This window comes from Dama dama, chromosome 28, assembly GCF_033118175.1.
Source record: "Dama dama isolate Ldn47 chromosome 28, ASM3311817v1, whole genome shotgun sequence".
Taxonomy (NCBI): Eukaryota; Metazoa; Chordata; class Mammalia; order Artiodactyla; family Cervidae; genus Dama; species Dama dama.
In genome coordinates, this window is record NC_083708.1 from 44,360,281 (window position 1) to 44,381,690 (window position 21,410).

A 21,410-nucleotide genomic window follows, 5' to 3' on the forward strand; every position below is an offset into this window, starting at 1 on the left:
TATAGCTTCTGTAATGACTTATTTATGCAGTTATGTCAAACAACCTAAGTATAATGTATGAAATGGCATCAGTCACATCCATGTGAAGCACAGGAATTCTGTCTGCAAAAGTAAGGACTTTCCTTCGCTGCCTAGAAATCTCATCTTAAATGGATAATGTGTGCAGCACATAAGGAACAACTTCTAATGTTATATTCACTCTACAAGCATATATGGTGCTTCAGTGATGTACTGGAGACTGTAGTAACAGACTCAGTAATAATGTGAATAAAATGCTTCAACGGTGGGCTCTTTCTTCAGACTGTTTAAGGGCTGATAACAGGGTAATGTTAAGCATCTTCCAACTAGATGGGATGTGATCTGTACAAGGAAGACAAATGATCCCCAAGCAGCATATGCATAGATGGCTTAAGATAGTGTTACAGTGGGTGGAAAGTCTGGAAATCACAACTGAATGGTCAGTGAAGAAGAGTTATTTAATGATGATGGAAAATCTATATGACAGAAATTTGTATAGCTTCTATTTCTTAAGCTTTGTCTTCTGATACTTTCAATATCTTGGTAAGAAAAGGTCAGCATCTTTGGGTGTAAGTATTAGAAACCTGAAACCCTAATATCCTTTGACTTAGATTAAAACAAAACAAAACAAGTTATCTCACATACTTGCAAAATCCAGGGGTAGGCCTGATTGCAGCACTGATCTCTTCACATTTTGGGTGTGCTTTACAGGGGACTGGGCTCATGCCAGCTCCACCTGGTAATACCTCAATGAAAGAGAACATCTTTTCCCAGCAGCTCCCAGATAAGATCTCTACTTAAATGTTGTGTGCGCATCCTGCTTCTCACTCTGCTATCTTCAGCTCTCCTGCCCTCTCTTCTCACTCTATAGCTATCTCATCTATGAGATATAGGTGATCTATATTTCATCTATGAGATATAGGTGATCTCATCTATGCCTAACATGCAGCCCCCACCTGCATGCTCATGACTCCCAAGTCCACTTTTGGAGCTCCTGTAGTGTTCCTGAGCCACAGACCTATGTGTCAAATTGCCTTCTAGAAATCTTTATGAAGTGTCTCAGAGCTTCCTAGATATTTAGAAGGCTTTGTTGTGTAGTTTGCCATCTGCTTCACTTCAAGAACAGGTATGAGACTGTGAAAAGTGGATTTTGAGGGGAGGGATATGTATCTGTAAACTATGCAGTCTGAGAGAACTGAGATTATGTCTTGCTTCTATACTTACTACACTAAACAAATTTCATCATTTGCAAATGAACACAATTTATATTGCAAGATTTTATAAAGGTTAAGTATGCAGAAGTTTCATCTGAGTATTGGAAATATAGTGGACTAAGGCATGTTGACTCTACTTAGTGGTGATTATTGGCATGCACTATTAGGAAGGTTTCTGATGAAATGTCCAAGCTCTTCTGAAAAGGGACTGGTGATTGGTCAATGATATCTAATCTGAGCATGAGAAGGGGAAAGGTCAGTCCTCAGGCCTCATACTTGCTTCTCTAATAGGAACTCAAGGAATAGAAGTAACATTTTTATGTTCAGTTGTGGTTGTTAATATCCCCATCATTCTTTGTTAAAAACTTTTAGTATATAATTTTCGGGTGTGCAATATTGTAGTTTGACATCTGTATATGCTCAGATTGATCACCACCACCATCCCTCACCATACAGCTGATCTGACTGACCCATTTCACCTAATCCCCAACCCTTTTCCCCTCTGGTAACTACTGATTGGTTCCCTGTGTGTATGAGTTTGCTTTTGTTTTATTGTGTTCATTTGTTGGCTTTATTTTTTATTTACTTGTTTGTAATATAATTTATAATTTATTTTTTAGTCTTTGAAAATAAAAGTTTACATTGTCTTCACATTATAGGGTTAATCACAATCATTTGTGCCTCCCTGTCCCTTCATTTTTCCCAGAGAGAACAAATTTCAATTATTATAGCTATTTCTTTTAGTTTTTACTTCTCAGACTCTAAATAATATGATTATAATGCTACTTATTAATTTTTATTTTTTTGTCACTATCTGTAGTGATGAAACCTAGCTTTCTTTTACCACCATTCCAACAAACACATATATAATTTCCATCATCCTAAATAAAAAATATTTCTAGATCAATGTTTGGTATTTACATTATTATGATTATCATTTATTATTCATTCTCTGATTACATTGTTCTTCTTATACACCTTTTTGTTTTTCATGTTCAATTGGCTTCTTTATTTGCTTTTTTTTTTTTTTAGTGGAGTGCAGTTTATTACACCGGCGGGCCCAAGGCAGAGTCTCCTCTTAGCCAAGGACCCCGACCAGCATTTGTGAAAATCTTTTATACCCCATGTGTACACGTCCAAACCCACTACCCCAATTCCCTTGAGACTTACATAAACAAAGGAAGGGTAAATACAACTACAATAACCCCATCATTCACGTGTTATGTGTTCAAACAGTCAATAATCAATAAGCCCGCAGTTACATTCCAAATAGTTAATAACTGATAAGCCTGTGCTTACATTCTGATAGATAGTGTCCGGAGGCAGGGGTGATTAGTGTCTGTTCTTCAAGATTCCCCTGCCCAGAGAGGGGTCTTATCCTTCCATTGTCATTCCCACAGGCGCTAAGCACAGAGTTCAGAGTCCACTGGAGAGGTGGCCGCGCACGATCAGCACAGACAGGCCTGAGATGGAGTCCAGGCCCTATGAATTCCTTCTTCATTCCCCCCTCTTGATGCTCTTAGTTTCCATAACGAGCATCATTTCTTGAGATATATTGTACCTTAGCCCTCCTGCCACCCACGTGAGAGAATGCTATCAACCTCTGGGTTACAAAATTCACGAGGCATTGTAGGAAGCAGGGCCCACAAAGCAGTATGATCAAGATTACTATAACAACAGTTCATTAGACATGGCTTTCACTTGATTTTGCATATCCTCCAAGGCAGCAGATACATCTTCAGACAGGTCAGGGATGTGCACACCATTCGCCAAAGTCCCTCCTTGGGCTGCTGTGAGTATGTCTAATGCCATCCTAATTTGAATTACTGCCTTCCTCATCTGAATCTGTTCTTCGTTCAAAGCTTGAATGGCTTTAGTACTGTCTAAGAGGGCCTGTTTAATGAAATTAGTTAAGGCCTCTACCTTAACCATGATATCCGTTGTCCCTACAGAGGGTATAAACAAGGCAGCAACATAGTCATACCATTGGAACACAGATCGTGTCCATCTTGCATGCAGATAAGGCAGGTTTACTGGAGGCTGGTGTAGGCTAGGCTTAATTCTGCCATGGGCGAAAGCAAATCCTAATGTGCAACGCTGCACCCAGCCAACTGGTAACCATGGCCATAAGTTAAGCCCACAGAGCCACTGGGTCCCATTGGGGGCTACCCAGCGGATTCCAGGATTATATTTCCAGTCGGAACCAGGCCACTGAGCAGACTGATTGGAGTGATAGGTAACTTCCAAGATTTGTTTACTTTGTTCAGGGGACAAATAACAATTCTTTTGGGTCTAGGGGATGGTCTCCAAATCCAACTTTCTGTTCTTTTTGTTCCCAGCAAATAGTAGCAGGGGCAATCAACTGTCCTTTCTCAGGAGTCATCCAGAAATATTCATCCCAGACCTGGTAGTATTGCTCAAGGCACCGGGAGGCCTGTCCCCCTTTTGTAAGGGAGCCCTTTTCCTCCTTAATTCTCATATATGAGGTATAAGCCTTTGTTATCTCCATAAGGCTGGTGTTCATGTTAAATGTAACCCTATGTCCCTGGCCCATTGATGGCTTCTTCTAACACCAGAGGGCAAAGAAAGGTTATGGATGGTGAGAGAGAGGAAAGTTCCTTTCTGTTGTTAAAGTCCCCATAACGGAGTGACGATACCCACCAGGGGAGTCTGTCTATTACTGACAGGGGCATAACCCCACATACCCAAGTTCAGAATTGCATTGGTGAGGCCGAGCAGCAGGAGTCGTTTACCCAGCTCCATCCTGTAGAGGGCTCGTCTGGGACCTAGTTTTCTTCTTCCTCCTCAGAATGATCTTGGTTTCCCGTGGGGTGGGGTCCTTCTGGGTGGTCCACTCGGCGTCCTTCTGGGTGGTCCACTCGGCGTCCTCCGGGTCAGCGTGGTATGCCTTCTTTGCTCATAAATATATGTCCTTAATTCATTCCCAACTGTACCACACATACAACTGTCTCAACTATTATGTTAGTACCATCTTTACTGTGATCCTGAGGATTCTTTTCACACCCCTTCTCCTTTGGATCTTCCATTTTCTGGATCCACTATCTTCTTATTCCTTGTTCATCTTTTTGGGGGAACATATCTTTTAGAAGAAATTTTTCCCCAAAAAAGGATACATTGGAGGTAAAATTTTTGAATATGGTTTTTTTTGTTGTTGTTATTGTTTTTGTTTAGTCACTTAGTCGTGTCTGACTCTTTGTGACCTCATGGACTGTAGCCCACCATGCTCCTCTGTCCATGGGATTCTCCAGGCAAGAATAGTAGAGTGGGTTGCCATTTCCTTCTCCAGGGGATCTTCCCAACCCAGAGATCTACATGATTGAAAATATTCTTTTTTTTTCTACCCTCACACATGATTCATGGCTTGGCAGCAGGTTCTCCTGGAAAAATGGCAGAGTTGTCACAAACCTTCTGTGTTGTAAAATGTGGGATCTGTAAAGCACACTGCAATGTATCACAATAAAATGAGGTATGTCTGTACAAATATTAACTTCAGTGGGTTGTGGACTTAAATGTAAAATGTCAAGATGTGAAACTTTATAGAGTAGAAAATCTTCAGAATTTAGGGAGAAGCAAAGTTTTCTTAGACTTGACACTGTAAGTGTGGTTTATAAAAGGAAATAAATGATAAATTGAACTTTATCACAATGAAAAATATTTTGTTCTGCAAAGTATTCTGGTAAGAGTATAAAAGACAAACTGCATACAAGGAGAAAGTGTTTCCAAATCACATATCTGACAAAGTATCTAGAATATATCAAGAACTCTCAATAGTCAACATAAAACGCCAAACTGTTTAATTAGAAAATACGTGAAAGACATGATGAGACATTTGATAAAAGATGAATATAGATGACAAATAAGCACATGAAAAGATTTCGACATCATTTGCCATTAGAAAATTGTAAATGAAAACCATGAATATCACCATATACCTTTCAGAATTGGGTATATACATTAGGATACAAATCAGCCCTGAATATTCATTGGAAGGACTGATGCTGAAGCTGAAACTCCAATACTGTGGCCTCCTGATGCAAAGAACTGACTCATTGGAAAAGACCCTGATGCTGGGAAAGATTGAAGGCAGGAGAAGAAGGGGATGACAGAGAATGAGATGGTTGGATGGCATCACCGACTCGATGGATGTGAACTTGAGCAAGCTCTGGGAGTTGGTGATAGACAGGGAAGCCTGGCGAGCTGCAGTCCATAGGGTCACAAAGATTCGGACATGATTGAGCAACTGAACTGAAATGTAGACAAGTGGCATTATGTCACCTTCCCTTAAAGAGTACCCCCCCCCCCCCCCCCCGGCTTGGAGTGAAATCATTGCTGAATATCTTCTATACTGTGAGGGTTTAGTTTTTGTTAGAGTTGGCTATTTGGTTTTGTGCTCAATCCTATGGCATTTTCTTTTCTCTAAAATTGATTCTTATTACTAAGCAATCATCTTTCTGGGGTCTTAAGGAATTAGTGATGTCCTAGTGAGATCCCTCTAATCTGGCCGGGTTAGACCTCCCACAACTACCAGGATTGTATAACGCTGGTGTATCCACTGAGCTCTCAACCCCACACCATCTCTAGACTTTTCAGAATCCATCCCTGAGCCACGGTCCAGCTTTAGTTAAGGATCTCTAAAGAACCTTCAAAGAATTCTGGAGAAATTCTAGCTTAGCTTAGCTCCTATTCTGGCAATGTGCCTTGCAAATTATAGCTTCCTCAGAATCCACACTCTCATCTCTGCCTCTTTATCTCAAATTGTCTGCTTTGGTCCCACCTCCATGATTTGCCCCCAGGCAGAAAGCTGAGGCCAATCTGAGGCTCAGACCATATGTTACCCTCATTCCAGAATCATAGGTTTGTATTTATTATGTCCAATGCCTAAAAACAGTTACCTCATATACTTTGCCAAGTTATAAGCTATTTATGGGAAGAAAGTGTGTCTGAGACTGATAACTCCAGCATAGCCAGGAGGCAGTTTGGCTAGAAAATATTACATTAATTTTCTTCTGGCCCTATTTTATATGTTTAAAATTTTAAGTCAAGTGCAATTTTTTTTGTCACTGTTGTGAGGTAAAAATCTAAACGTTTCTTCCCTAATTTATTGGAACAAAATCTGTCAATATACTTACTGATTTTTGTTGTTTAACTTGTGGTGTATTTAACTTTCTATATATTATATTCTGAAAGTATATAATATGCTGCATTATCTTGATTCCTTTTACTCTGATATCTAATGATTTTATTTACTGTTGCTTTATAAGAGATTTAATGTCTGTTAATCTAAGTGTGCTATTATTACTCAACATGTAAAATCTCAGTAATATTTTGTTGTTCAGTCACTAATGTCCGACTTTTTGAGACACAATGGACTGCAGCACACCAGGCTCCTCTGTCCTCCCCTGTCTCCCAGAGTTTGCTCAACTTCATGTCCATTGAGTCATTGATGCTATCTAACCATCTCATCATCTGCCACCTCCTTCTCCTTTTGCCTTCCATCTTTCCCAGCATTAGGGTCTTTCCCAGTGTTCCACTATTGATGTTAGTTGGCCAAAGTATTGGAGCATCAGCTTAAGCATCAGTCCTTCCAATAAATGTTCAGCACTGATTTCCTTTAGGATTGACTGATTTAATCTCCTTGCCTGCCAAGACAGTCTTCTTGCGTCTTCTCCAGCACCACAATCCGAAAGCATCAACTCTTAGGTGCTCAGCCTTCTTTATGGTCCAATTCTCACATCTGTACATGACTACTGTAAAAACCGTAGTTTTGACTATATGGACCTTGTTGGCAAAGTGATGTCTGCTTTTTAATATGCCGTCTAGATTTGTCATAGCTTTCCTTCCAAGGAGCAAGAATCTTTTAATTTCATGACTGCTGTCACCACCGGCAGTGGTTTTGGAGCCCAAGAAAATAAAATCTATCACTGCTTCTGCTTTTTCCCCTTCTTGCCATGAAATGATGGTATCAGATGCCTTGAACTTTGCTTTTTGAATGTTTAATGTTGATTTTTGAGCCAGTTTTTTCACTCTTCTCTTTCACTCTTGTGAAGAGGCTCTTCAGTTCCTCTTCACTTTCTGCCATTCTCTTAGTTTAGAATTATTTTATAACATTAAAGAATTCAACTCAGACATTTAGATAATATTGTTTCATGTTTAAACTAACATGAGGAAACTGTTCTTGTTACATCTTCTCATGGACAGAATTAATTTGAGGAAAAAGAAACTATTCCTGTCTTACTTCTAGAGTTTAGAGAGGGTCTCTAAACTAGGGTCTTACTTCCTCTAGTTTAGAGAGGGTCTCTTTCATAAAGTTATTTCTATATAGACTGTTAGAGATATGTTTACTCTTTTCTTTGAGAGTACAGCAAGGACTGGGAAAGAGTAAATAAATGAAGGTGATTTACCAGTCTATTTCAAAATATCTGCCCATGGTTGTATTAAATTGTGTATCATGTTATTTTTCACTTTATAGCAAAAGACTTTCTTATCATTAGAATAGAATGAACCTACGTGATTAGAGACTGGCACAATTTACCAGGCAGTGGTGAGAGAATTCCTGAAATATATATGGTCACAGAGTTTTAGTTTATCAAATATGTTAATAGGTATATATTTTAAACAAATCTTTGAAGCAAACCCTCATAAAATATTCATAATGATAAAAAATGTGATTGTAGCCATGGGAATGTGTTTACATGGTGAACATCAAGCTTTTCCAATTTATTTAAAATTTTTGTACCTTTAAGTGAAGAAGTCAGCTTGGATGATTGTCATCTCTATTTGAACATGTATCACTGAAGACCAGCATGAGATTCTATAGTGTTGAAATCTTAATTAAACCTTCAGGTTAAATCCAAAGCTTTTTCAGAGTCAGGTTTAATAGGATATTTATTTCCCTATCTGTGTTTTGAAGATTTAGAGTACTTTCTACAGAACTGCTAAAAATACACGTCTTTTAGTTCAATTCAATTCAGGGAGAACATGCTTCCTTCTCTATGTGTTTGTATATGTTCCATAACTCATAATGACCATACTGAAACTTCATCATCCTTTTTACTTATCATCAGGAAAGTACAAGCTGGGCTGCCTTTAGACTGGGTTAAAATTCATTCTAGGAAATGCTTAAAATGTCATCACCTCAGAGAAGTTATTCTGCTGACATTAGAGAAAACAGCTTTCTGGTTACATTGCTTTTTTCCTACCTGATGTTCACATGTATTTTTCTTTCTTTGTTCATTTTTTTTGGGGGGGGCGTGTTGGTGACCATATTCTAGTAAAATGCATCTGGTTGATATGTGACCTGCACTGCTAAAGTTTCTAAAACTAATGTGTATATAATTATTATCTTTATGCTTTTGAAGCAAACATTTTACATTTCTTTCTTGGAAAAAAGGGCAGTGCTATACTTTATAGGAGAAGGAAATGGCAACCCACTCCAGTATTCTTACCTGGAGAATCGTGTGGACAGAGGAGCCTGGTGGGCTGCTGTTTATGGTGTTGTACATAGTCAGACACGACTGAAGCGACATAGCAGGCATGCATGTGTTGGAGAAGGAAATGGCAACCACTCCAGTGTTCTTGCCTGGAGAATCCAAGGGATGGGGGAGCCTGGTGGGCTGCCGTCTATGAGATCATACAGAGTTGGACATGACTGAAGCGACTTAACAGCAGCAGCATACTTTATTAAAATTAGACAAATGGAGAGTGGATTTAGGGGATAGAGATAAAGATAAAATTCCAGGACTATAATAAAAAATACAGGAGTCATTTGGAACCAGATTAAATTAAATACTAGTACACAGTAGACATGGTTGAGATTAGAGTGAGAAGAATGAGATGATTCATAATAAAAATAAAATAATAGTAACATTTATTGAGTGCTAATATGTCAGATACTGTGCTAAACACTAAATGTGCATTTTTTCCAAATATAATTCTCAGGTACACCCTGTGATCCAGATACTATTATTATTACCATATCCTTTGAATCTCAAAAAGTGACTTGCTCAAAGATAAAGTAGCTTTAATAATACAGATGTCTGTAGAATATTAGGAGAGGGCTAGATCTGGCAGACCATTTAGTCAAATGATAAAAATAATAATGACAACAAGATCAGTCCTTGTAATTGCAAATGTTTATTATGTGCTTACTATATGCCTTTCACTTACTCTGCAGGTATTATCCCATTTATGGTCACAATTAGTCTATGAGATAGGTGCTATTGTTCTCATTTTATAGAAAATAAAATTAGCACTCTGGAAAATTATAAAAATCTTTGTCTTTAAAAGTATTAGCACTTTCCCCCCAAATTCTGAACCTGTTGAAAAGGAAGCCAAAATGTCAGCTAGTGGAAAATCAAAGCACCACATTTATGACGGACATTAGAATGTGGCTTATTTCTGTGGACAACTAACTTGCTAAGAGCAAAGCTGAGGCAAAGGCCTGCTAACCTAGGCAAACCTCTCAAAAATGGGGTGGTGGTCTGTAAGACATGGGGCATGATGGAGCAGAGAAGCTGTGCTCTCCGCTGATGGGTCCATTCTGGAAAGAGGAAAAAAAATGCAGGTATTCAGCCTTGAAGTCTCACTTCTACCAACTCACTTTTCCAAACAGGTAGCCATTCCTTCCCAGGATTAACTAAGGCAATAATGAGATCTAGGGGACAAAGATCCCTCCAGGTGGAAGGAAAGAACAAGAATGCAGAGTTAATGTCTTCTCCAACTGCTATGTGATGAAGCAGATCTTCCACCCATTGGGATAAACCAGCATCCTTTCTAGTATGTCAGTAAGATAATTAATACAACGCACTTAGTTCAGTGTCTGGTACTTGGAAGCTCACAATAAAAGGTGGCTATTAATATATATTATCAATATAGAAGCTGATGTTCAGTCTTGGAGTCAGGTTTCCCTGCCTCCTGAGCTCACACACTTAACCCTGTTTGCTTTCCAAGGCTTCCTCATTGGAGGGGAGTGTGTTTTCATTGTGATTGGCTGGTGAGCATTCAACAGAGTAGCTTTGTCTTATACTCAATCACATAACGCAGGACAGTGAGAGGCAGAGATGTATAGTGTGCATCGACAGACTTCAGCAGCTGCCAGGGGAGCCTTTGGCCCTCACTCAGTAGGAAGGGGTTTGTTTTGCAGTGGCCCAGCAGTGGTTTAGGAAACTCAGGCTTTGTTCTTTCCAAATCAGGCTTAAATAGGTCTCGAGTAAAACAAAAGTAATGGATTTTTAGCGAACTACTGCTTTGCCTATGAACACCTTGTCAACTTCAAAGACTTGCTTCTGTGGGAACTAAACAGCTTGAGCAGAATGCTGCCAATTTACAGGATGTTTGACTACTGTTGGAGGGTCTTTGATGGCAGCGACTACTTTTTCATTAATTTGAAAGGCTCTTTTATGAGTAGCCCACAGCTTGAAGAAAAAATAAAATGAAGTGAAAAATACTTTGACAAAAGTTTGTTTTTTTGTGTGGATTTCTGGGTAGTAGAGTCAGATGTTAAAGATTTTTAGGTGTGTTTTTAGGTGTGTGTATGTGTGCCATTATATATATATGTGTGTGTGTGTGTATGGTGGTGATTTACTCGCTAAGTTGTGTCCAACTGTTGTGACCCCATGGACTATAACTGCCCAGGCTTCTCTGTCCATGGCATTCTTCAGGCAAGAATATTTAAGCGGGTTGCCATTTCCTCTCTAGGTGATCTTCCTGACCCAGAAATCAAACCCAGGTCTCCTGCATTGCAGGCAGATTCTCTAGCAAATGAGTCACTGAGCCACAAGTTCATACATATATGAGATAAATAAATAAAAAACTAAAAAAAATGTATATATATATATGTATATATACATCAGTTAAGTTGAGTCACTCAGTCATGTCCAACTCTTTGCAACCCCATGGACTGCAGCACTCCAGGCTTCCCTGTCCATCACCAAATCCCAGAGCTTGCTTAAACTCATGTCCATGCTGAGTGATGCAGTGATCTTGAAACCCAAGAAAATAAAGTCTGTCACTGTTTCCATTGTTTCCCCATCTATTTGCCATGAAGTGATGGGACCAGATGCCGTGATCTTAGTTTTTTGAATGTTGTCTTAAGCCAGTCTTTTCACTCTCCTCTTTCACTTTAATGAAGAGGCTCTTTAGTTCCTTTTTGTTTTCTGCCATAAGGGTGTAAACCATGAGTAAATATGAAGATATTGCTAGTGATGTATATGTTTCTGATATTCAATTTTTTGAATTAATTAATTAATTAATTATCAATTATTGATATTTCAATAGTTTTCAATTTCCTCTCATGGTTAATTCAACAGTAGACTGTTACTGAGCATGTACTATGTGACAAGTTGTACAAAACTCTGAGGATATAACAAAAAAATTTATAACCCCTTGATTTAATGAAGTCAACTTATTGCCAGGCATACACCAATACTAACTAGTGAATCTTTTTTTTGAAAGTTAAAGATAGAGATTTTACTTCATTAATACCTAAAATGTCGATCTTCACTCTTGCCATCTCCTGTTTGACCACTTCCAGTTTTTTTCTTTTTTCCCTTTATTTATTTATTTTTCAGTGGCTTTTGTCATACATTGATATGAATCAGCCATAGATTTACACGTATTCCCCATCCCGATCCCCCCTCCCACCTCCCTCTCCACCCGATTCCTCTGGGTCTTCCCAGTGCACCAGGCCCGAGCACTTGTCTCATGCATCCCACCTGGGCTGGTGATCTGTTTCACCATAGATAATATACATGCTCTTCTTTCAAAACATCCCACCCTCACCTTCTCCCACAGAGTTCAAAAGTCTGTTCTGTACTTCTGTGTCTCTTTTTCTGTTTTTTGCATATAGGGTTATCGTTACCATCTTTCTAAATTCCATATATATGTGTTAGTATGCTGTAATGTTCTTTATCTTTCTGGCTTACTTCACTCTGTATAATGGGCTCCAGTTTCATCCATCTCATTAGAACTGATTCAAATGAATTCTTTTTAACGGCTGAGTAATATTCCATGGTGTATATATACCACAGCTTCCTTATCCATTCATCTGCTGATGGGCATCTAGGTTGCTTCCATGTCCTGGCTATTATAAACAGTGCTGCGATGAACATTGGGGTGCACGTGTCTCTTTCAGATCTGGTTTCCTCAGTGTGTATGCCCAGAAGTGGGATTGCTGGGTCATATGGCAGTTCTATTTCCAGTTTTTTAAGAAAGCTCCACACTGTTTTCCATAGCGGCTGTACTAGTTTGCATTCCCACCAACAGTGTAAGAGGGTTCCCTTTTCTCCACACCCTCTCCAGCATTTATTGCTTGTAGACTTTTGGATAGCAGCCATCCTGACTGGCGTGTAATGGTACCTCATTGTGGTTTTGATTTGCATTTCTCTGATAATGAGTGATGTTGAGCATCTTTTCATGTGTTTGTTAGCCATCTGTATGTCTTCTTTGGAGAAATGTCTGTTTAGTTCTTTGGCCCATTTTTTGATTGGGTCATTTATTTTTCTGGAATTGAGCTGCAGGAGTTGCTTGTATATTTTTGAGATTAATCCTTTGTCTGTTTCTTCATTTGCTATTATTTTCTCCCAATCTGAGGGCTGTCTTTTCACCTTACTTATAGTTTCCTTTGTAGTGCAAAAGCTTTTAAGTTTCATTAGGTCCCATTTGTTTAGTTTTGCTTTTATTTCCAATATTCTGGGAGGTGGGTCATAGAGGATCTTGCTGTGATTTATGTCGGAGAGTGTTTTGCCTATGTTGTCCTCTAGGAGTTTTATAGTTTCTGGTCTTACATTTAGATCTTTAATCCATTTTGAGTTTATTTTTGTGTATGGTGTTAGAAAGTGTTCTAGTTTCATTCTTTTACAAGTGGTTGACCAGTTATCCCACACCACTTGTCAAAGAGGTTGTCTTTTTTCCATTGTATATCCTTGCCTCCTTTGTCAAAGATAAGGTGTCCATAGGTTCGTGGATTTATCTCTGGGCTTTCTATTCTGTTCCATTGATCTATATTTCTGTCTTTGTGCCAGTACCATACTGTCTTGATGACTGTGGCTTTGTAGTAGAGTCTGAAGTCAGGCAGGTTGATTCCTCCAGTTCCATTCTTCTTTCTCAAGATTACTTTGGCTATTCGAGGTTTTTTGTATTTCCATACAAATTGTGAAATTCTTTGGTCTAGTTCTGTGAAAAATACCATTGGTAGCTTGATAGGGATTGCATTGAATCTGTAGATTGCTTTGGGTAGAATAGCCATTTTGACAATATTGATTCTTCCAATCCATGAACACGGTATGTTTCTCCATCTGTTTGGGTCCTCTTTGATTTCTTTCATCAGTGTTTTATAGTTTTCTATGTATAGGTCTTTTGTTTCTTTAGGTAGATATACTCCTAAGTATTTTATTCTTTTTGTTGCAATGGCGAATGGTATTGTTTCCTTAATTTCTCTTTCTGTTTTTTCATTGTTAGTATATAGGAATGCAAGGGATTTCTGTGTGTTAATTTTATATCCTGCAACTTTACTATATTCATTGATTAGCTCTAGTAATTTTCTGGAAGAGTCTTTAGGGTTTTCTATGTAGAGGATCATGTCATCTGCAAACAGTGAGAGTTTCACTTCTTCCTTTCCTATCTGGATTCCTTTTACTTCTTTTTCTGCTCTGATTGCTGTGGCCAAAACTTCCAAAACTATGTTGAATAGTAGTGGTGAGAGTGGGCACCCTTGTCTTGTTCCTGATTTCAGGGGAAATGCTTTCAATTTTTCACCATTGAGGGTAATGCTTGCTGTGGGTTTGTCATATATAGCTTTTATTATGTTGAGATATGTTCCTTCTATTCCTGCTTTTTGGAGAGTTTTAATCATAAATGGGTGTTGAATTTTGTCAAAGGCTTTCTCTGCATCTATTGAGATAATCATATGGTTTTTATCTTTCAATTTGTTAATGTGGTGTATTACATTGATTGATTTGCGGATGTTAAAGAGTCCTTGCGTTCCTGGGCTAAAGCCCACTTGGTCATGGTGTATGATTTTTTTTAAATATGTTGTTGGATTCTGTTTGCTAGAATTTTGTTAAGGATTTTTGCATCTATGTTCATCAGTGATATTGGCCTGTAGTTTTCTTTTTTTGTGGCATCTTTATCTGGTTTTGGAATTAGGGTGATGGTGGCCTCATAGAATGAGTTTGGAAGCTTACCTTCATCTGCAATTTTCTGGAAGAGTTTGAGTAAGATAGGTGTTAGCTCTTCTCTAAATTTTTAGTAGAATTCAGCCGTGAAGCCATCTGGTCCTGGGCTTTTGTTTGCTGGAAGATTTTTGATTACAGTTTCGATTTCCTTGCTTGTGATGGGTCTGTTAAGATCTTCTATTTCTTCCTGGTTCAGTTTTGGAAAGTTATACTTTTCTAAGAATTTGTCCATTTCATCCAAGTTGTCCATTTTATTGGCATAGAGCTGCTGGTAGTAGTCTCTTATGATCCTTCGTATTTCAGTGTTGTCTGTTGTGATCTCTCCATTTTCATTTCTAATTTTGTTAATTTGGTTCTTCTCTCTTTGTTTCTTAATGAGTCTTGCTAATGGTTTGTCAATTTTGTTTATTTTTTCAAAAAACCAGCTTTTAGCTTTGTTGATTTTTGCTATGGTCTCTTTAGTTTCTTTTGCATTTATTTCTGCCCTGATTTTTAAGATTTCTTTCCTTCTGCTAACTCTGGGGTTCTTCATTTCTTCCTTCTCTAATTGCTTTAGGTGTAGAGTTAGGTTATTTATTTGGTTTTTTTCTTGTTTCTTGATGTAAGCCTGTAATGCGATGAACCTTCCCCTTAGCACTGCTTTTACAGTGTCCCATAGGTTTTGGGTTGTTGTGTTTTCATTTTCATTCCTTTCTATACATATTTTGATTTCTTTTTTGATTTCTTCTATGATTTGTTGGTTATTCAGAAGCGTGTTATTTAGCCTCCATATGTTTGAATTTTTAACAATTTTTTTTCCTGTAATTGAGATCTAATCTTACTGCACTGTGGTCAGAAAAGATGACTGGAAAGATTTCAATTTTTTTGAATTTTCCAAGACCAGATTTATGGCCCAGGATGTGATCTATTCTGGAGAAGATTCCGTGTGCACTTGAGAAAAAGGTGAAGTTGATTGTTTTGGGGTGAAATGTCCTATAGATATCAATTAGGTCTAGCTGGTCCATTGTGTCATTTAAGGTTTGTGTTTCCTTGTTAATTTTCTGTTTAGTTGATCTATCCATAGTTGTGAGTGCAGTATTAAAGTCTCCCACTATGATTGTGTTACTATTAATTTCCTCTTTCATACTCGTTAGCGTTTGCCGTACATATTGCGGTGCTCCTATGTTGGGTGCATATATATTTATAATTGTTATATCTTCTTCTTGGATTGATCCTTTGATCATTATGTAGTGTCCTTCTTTGTCTCTTTTCACATCCTTTATTTGAAAGTCTATTTTATCTGATATGAGTATTGCGACTCCTGCTTTCTTTTGGTCTCTGTTTGCATGAAATATTTTTTTCCAGCCCTTCACTTTTAGTCTGTATGTGTCTCTTGTTTTGAGGTGGGTCTCTTGTAGACAGCATATATAGGGGTCTTGTTTTTGTATCCATTCAGCCAATCTTTGTCTTTTGGTTGGGGCATTCAACCCATTTACATTTAGGGTAATTATTGATAGGTGTGGTCCCGTTGCCATTTACTTTGTTGTTTTGGGTTCACGTTTATACAACCTTTCTGAATTTCCTGTCTAGAGAAGATCCTTTAGCATTTGTTGAAGAGCTGGTTTGGTGCACTTCCAGTTTACCTTGATTACTGAATGTTGTCTAACCTAACATTCAAGGTTCCTATGCAGTATTGTTCTTTACAACATCGGACTTTACTTCCATCACCAGTCACATCTGAAACTGGGTGTTGCTTTCACTTTGGCTCAGCCTCTTCAATCTTTCTGGAGCTATTTCCTCACTCTTCTCCAGTAGTATATTGGGCACCTATGAGCCTGGGGAGTTCATCTTTCAGTGTCATATCTTTCTGCCTTTTCATACTGTTCATGGGGTTCTCAAGGCAAGAATACTGAAGTGGTTTGTCCTTCCCTTCTCCAGTGGACCATGTTTTGTCCGAACTTTTTCATCATGACTCATCTGTCTTGGGTGGCCCTACAGAGCATGGCTCATAGTTTCATAGTGTTAGACAAGTGTGTGATCCAAGTGATCAGTTTGGTTAGTTTTCTGTGACTGTGGTTTCCTTTCTGTCTGCCCTCTGATGGATAAGGATAAGACACTTGTGGAAACTTAGTGATGGGAGGGACTGGCTGTGGGGGGAATCTGGATCTTGTTCTAATGGGCAGGGCCATGCTCAGTCAGTGCAGTCACTCCATTGTGTCTGACTTTTTGTGACGCCATGGACTGCAGCATGCCAGGCTTCCCTGTCCATCACCAAATCCCAGAGCTTGCTTAAACTCATGTCCGTTGAGTCAGTGATGCCATCCAACCATCTTGTCTTCTGTCGGTCCCTTCTCCTCCTGACTTCAATCTTACCCAGCATCAGGGTCTTTTCTAATGGGCCGGCTCTTCACATAAGGTGGCCAAAGTATTGGAGTTTCAGCTTCATCATCAGTCTTTCCAATGAATAGTCAGGACTGATTTCCTTTAGGATTGACTGGTTGGATCTCCTCGCTGCCCAAGGGACTCTCAAGAGTCTTCTCCAACCCCACAGTTCAGAAGAATTAATTCTTCGGCACTCAGCTTCCTTTATGGTCCAAATCTCACATCTATACATGACTAGTGGAAAAACCATAGTTTTGACTAGATGGACCTTTGTTGGCAAAGTAATTTCTCTGCTTTTTAATATGCTGTCTAGGTTTGTCATAGCTTTTCTTCCAAGGACCTAGTGTCTTTTAATTCCATGGCTGCAGTCACCATCTGCAGTGATTTTGGAGCCCAAGAAAATAAAGTCTGCCACTGTTTCCATTGTTTCCCCATCTATTTGCTGTGAAGTGATGGGACCAGATGCCATGATCTTAGTTTTTTAAATGTTGAGCTTTAAGCCAGCTTTTTCCATTCTTCTCTTTGATTTTCATTGAGAAGCTCTTCAGTTCCTCCCTGCTTTCTGCCATAAGGGTGGTGTCATCTTCATATCTGAGGTAACTGATATTTCTCCTAGCAATCTTGATTCCAGCTTGTGCTTCATCCAGCCTGGCATTTCACATGATACACTCTGAATATGTGTTAAATAACCAGGGTAACAATATGCAGCCTTGATGTATCCTTTCCCAATTCTGAACCAGTCCGTTGTTTCATGTCTGGTTTTCACTGTTGCTTCTTTATCTGCATACAGATTACTAGGAGGCAGGTAAAGTGGTCTGGTATTCCCATCTCATGAAGAATTTCCCACAGTTTGTTGTGAACCACACAATCAAAGGCTTTAGGATTGACTGGTTTGATCTCCTTGTTGTCCGAGGGACTGTCATGAGTCTTCTCCAACACCACAGTCAAAGGCTTTGGCATAGTCAATAAAGCATAAGTAGATGTTTTTCTGGATTTCTTTGCTTTTTTGATGATCCAACAGATGTTGGCAATTTGACCTCTGGGTCCTCTGCCTTTTCTACACCCAGCTTGAACATCTGGAAGTTCTCAGTTCATGTACTATTGAAACCTGGCTTGGAGAATTTTGAGCATTATTTTACTAGCATGTGTGATAAGTACAATAGTGCAGTAGTTTGAACATCCTTTGGCATTGCCTTTCTTGAGGATTGGAAAGAAAATGGACATTTTCCACTCCTGTGGCCACTACTGAGTTTTCCAAGTTTGCTGGCACATTGAGTGTGGCACTTGAACAGCATCATCTTTTAGGATTTGAAATAGCTCTACTAAAATACCATCACCTCCACTAGCTTTGTTTGTAGTGATGCTTCCTAAGGTCCACTTGACTTCACATTCCAGGATGTCTGGCTCTAGGTGGGTGATCACACCATCATGGTTATGTGGGTTATGAAGATTTTTTTTTGTATAGTTCTTCTGTGTATTCTTGCCACCTCTTCTTAATATATTCTGTTTCTGTTAGGTCCATGCCATTTCTGTCCTTTATTGTGACCATCTTTGTATGGAATGTTCCCTTGGTATCTCTAATTTCTTGAAGAGATCTCCAGTCTTTCCCATTCTATTGTTTTCCTCTATTCCTTTGCATTGGTCATGGAGGAAGGCTTTCTTATCTCTCCTTGTTATTCTTTGGAACTCTGCATTCAAATGGGTATATCTTTCCTTTTCTCCTTTGCCTTTTGCTTCTCTTCTTTTCACAGCTATTTGTAAGGCCTCCTCAGACAACCATTTTGCCTTTTTGCATTTCCTTTTCTTGGGAATGGTCTTGATCCCTGCCTCCTGTGCAATGTCATGAACCTCTATCCATAGTTCTTCAGTCACTCTGTCTGTCAGATCTAATCCCTGAATCTATTTCTCCCTTCCACTGTATAATGGTAAGGGATTTGATTTAGGTCATACCTGTCTTGGAGTTTAGAGGCTCTGTAGTAGAGCGATTGATGACCTCCAAGAGAACTCACACCAAGGACCACTTCCCAGGACTGCTACTGCCAGTGTCCTAATTCCCACAGCGAGCCACTGCTGACCCAAGAATTCCAGAAAAACATCTGCTTCATTGACTATGTGAAAGCCTTTGTGTGGATCACAACAAACTGTGGAAAATTCTTCATGAGATGGGAATACCAGACCACCTTACCTGAGAAATCTGTAGGCAGGGCAAGAAGCAACAGTTAGGACTTGACATGAAACAAGGGACTGGTTCCAAAGTAAGTAAGGAGTACGTCAAGGCTGTATACTGTCTTCCTGCTTATTTAACTTATATGCAGAGCACATCATGTGAAATGCTGGCCTGGATGACACCCTGGCTGGAATCAAGATTGCAGGGAGAAATATCAATTATTTCAGTATGCGAATGACACCAGCCTATGACAGAAAGTGAAGAAGAACTAAAGGAATCAGAGATCAAATTGCCAACATTTGTTGGATCATGGAGAACCAAAGGGATTCCAGAAAAGCATCTACTTCTGCTTTATTGACTATGCTAAAGACTTTGACCATGTGGATCACAACAAACTGTGGAAAATTCTTAAAGAGATGGGAATACCAGACCATCTAACCTGCCTCCTGAGAAGCCTGTATAATGGATAAAAAGTAACAGTTAGAACTGGACATTGAACAACACACTGGTTCAAAATTGGGCAAAGAGTACTTCAAGACTGTATATCATCACCCTGCTTATTTAACTTATATTCAAGGTAGATTCCTGTGAAATGCCAGACTCCAAAGTTGGAATCAAGATTGCTGGGAGAAAGATCAACAACCTCAGATATGCAGATGATACCAGTTTAATAGCAGAAGCAAAAGAGGAACTAAAGAGCCTCTTGATGAAGGTGAAAGAGAGTGAAAGAGCTGGCTTAAAACTCAACATTAAAAAAACTATGATCATGACATCCAGTCCCATGGCAAATAGATGGGGAAAAAGTGGAAACAGTGACAGATTTTATTTTCTTGGGCTCGAACATCACTCTGGATGGTGACTGTAGCCATGAAATTAAAAGATTCTTGCTCCCTGGAAGAAAAGCTAATATGATGAACCTAGACAGCATATTAAAAAGCAGAGATATCAACTTGCCAATAAAGGTCCAAATAGTCACATCTATGATTTTTTTCAGTAGTCATGTGTGGATGTGAGAATTGAACCATAAAGAAAGCCGAGTGCTGAAGAATTGATGCTTTTTGAACTATGGTGCTGTAGAAGGCTCTTGACAGTCCCTTGGACAGCAAGCGGATCAAATGACTTCAATCCCAAAGGAAATAAATCCTAAATATTTTTTGGAAGCACTGATGCTGAAGCTGAAGCTCCAATACTTTGGTCACCTGATTCGAAGAACTGACTCTTTAGAAAAGACCCTGATTCTAGGAAAGATTCAGGGCAAGAGGAGAAGAGGGCAACAGAGGATGAGATGGTTGGGTGGCGTCACCGACTTGATGGACATGAGTTTAAACAAACTCTGGGAGATAGTGAAGGACAGGGAAGCCTGGCGTGCTGCAGTTCATGGACTCCCAAAGAGTTGAACAGGGCTTAGCGACTCAACAACAGCAAAAATTTAACTGAATTATTATAGATATTCTTTAGAATTTATATATACTATGCTGTTTTTAGTCTCTCAGTCATGTCCGAATCATTGTGACCCCATGGACTGTAGCTGGACAGCCTCCTCTATCCATGGCTATTCTCCAGGTAGGAATACTGGAGTGGGGTCCCATGTCCTCCTCCAGGGGATCTTGCCAACCCAGTTATTGAACCCAGGTCTCCTGCTTTAGGCAGATTCTTTTAGCATGTTATCTACCAGGGAAGCCCATTACTATGTATATGTCTACACCAAATGAATGATTTACTTAAATGTTTTAACTCCTAAATGATCAGGGGAAACTGGTGAACCCCTTGAGATTTACTAATCTTTTGATCTATTTGAGGCTTTCTGTATTAAACAAATTTGAATGAGTGGCATCTGTGTCTGAAGTGATGAATAGTGCTGACTTTTAGTGGTTCTAATTGATCATCTGGTGATGACAACGTTCCGAATCTTACTTTATTCTTCTTCGAGTTAATGAGGGCAACATCTTTCTAATTTTGCGTTTAACCAACTAATTTAAGCAACCAGAATTTGACTTTATTTTTGTAGAACATACTCCTAATCTTAGGAGAACTATTCTTAATTATCCTTTAAGAATCTACCTAGGGTCCCTGGTGGTTCAGATAGTAAAGAATCTGCCTGCAATGCGGGAGACCTGGATTCTATCCCTGGATTGGGAAGATACCCTGCAGAAGGGAATGGCGACCCAGTACAGTATTCTTCCCTGGAGAATCCCATGGACAGAAGAGCCTGGAGAGCTACAGTTCATGGGGTTGCAAAGAGTTGGACATGACTGACTAACACACACACACACTCACACTCACACAAGAATCTACCTCAGTGCCAGTACTGTTCGCTTAAAACATTGTCCCTGATCCTTAAAACATCCTGCAAGATAGGAGTTATTATTTCAGGTTTACAGATGAGGAAAACTGGTCTCAGGAAGGAGACCTGACTTGGTCATGCCATGCAGTTAATGAGTGAGGTATGCAGGGAAC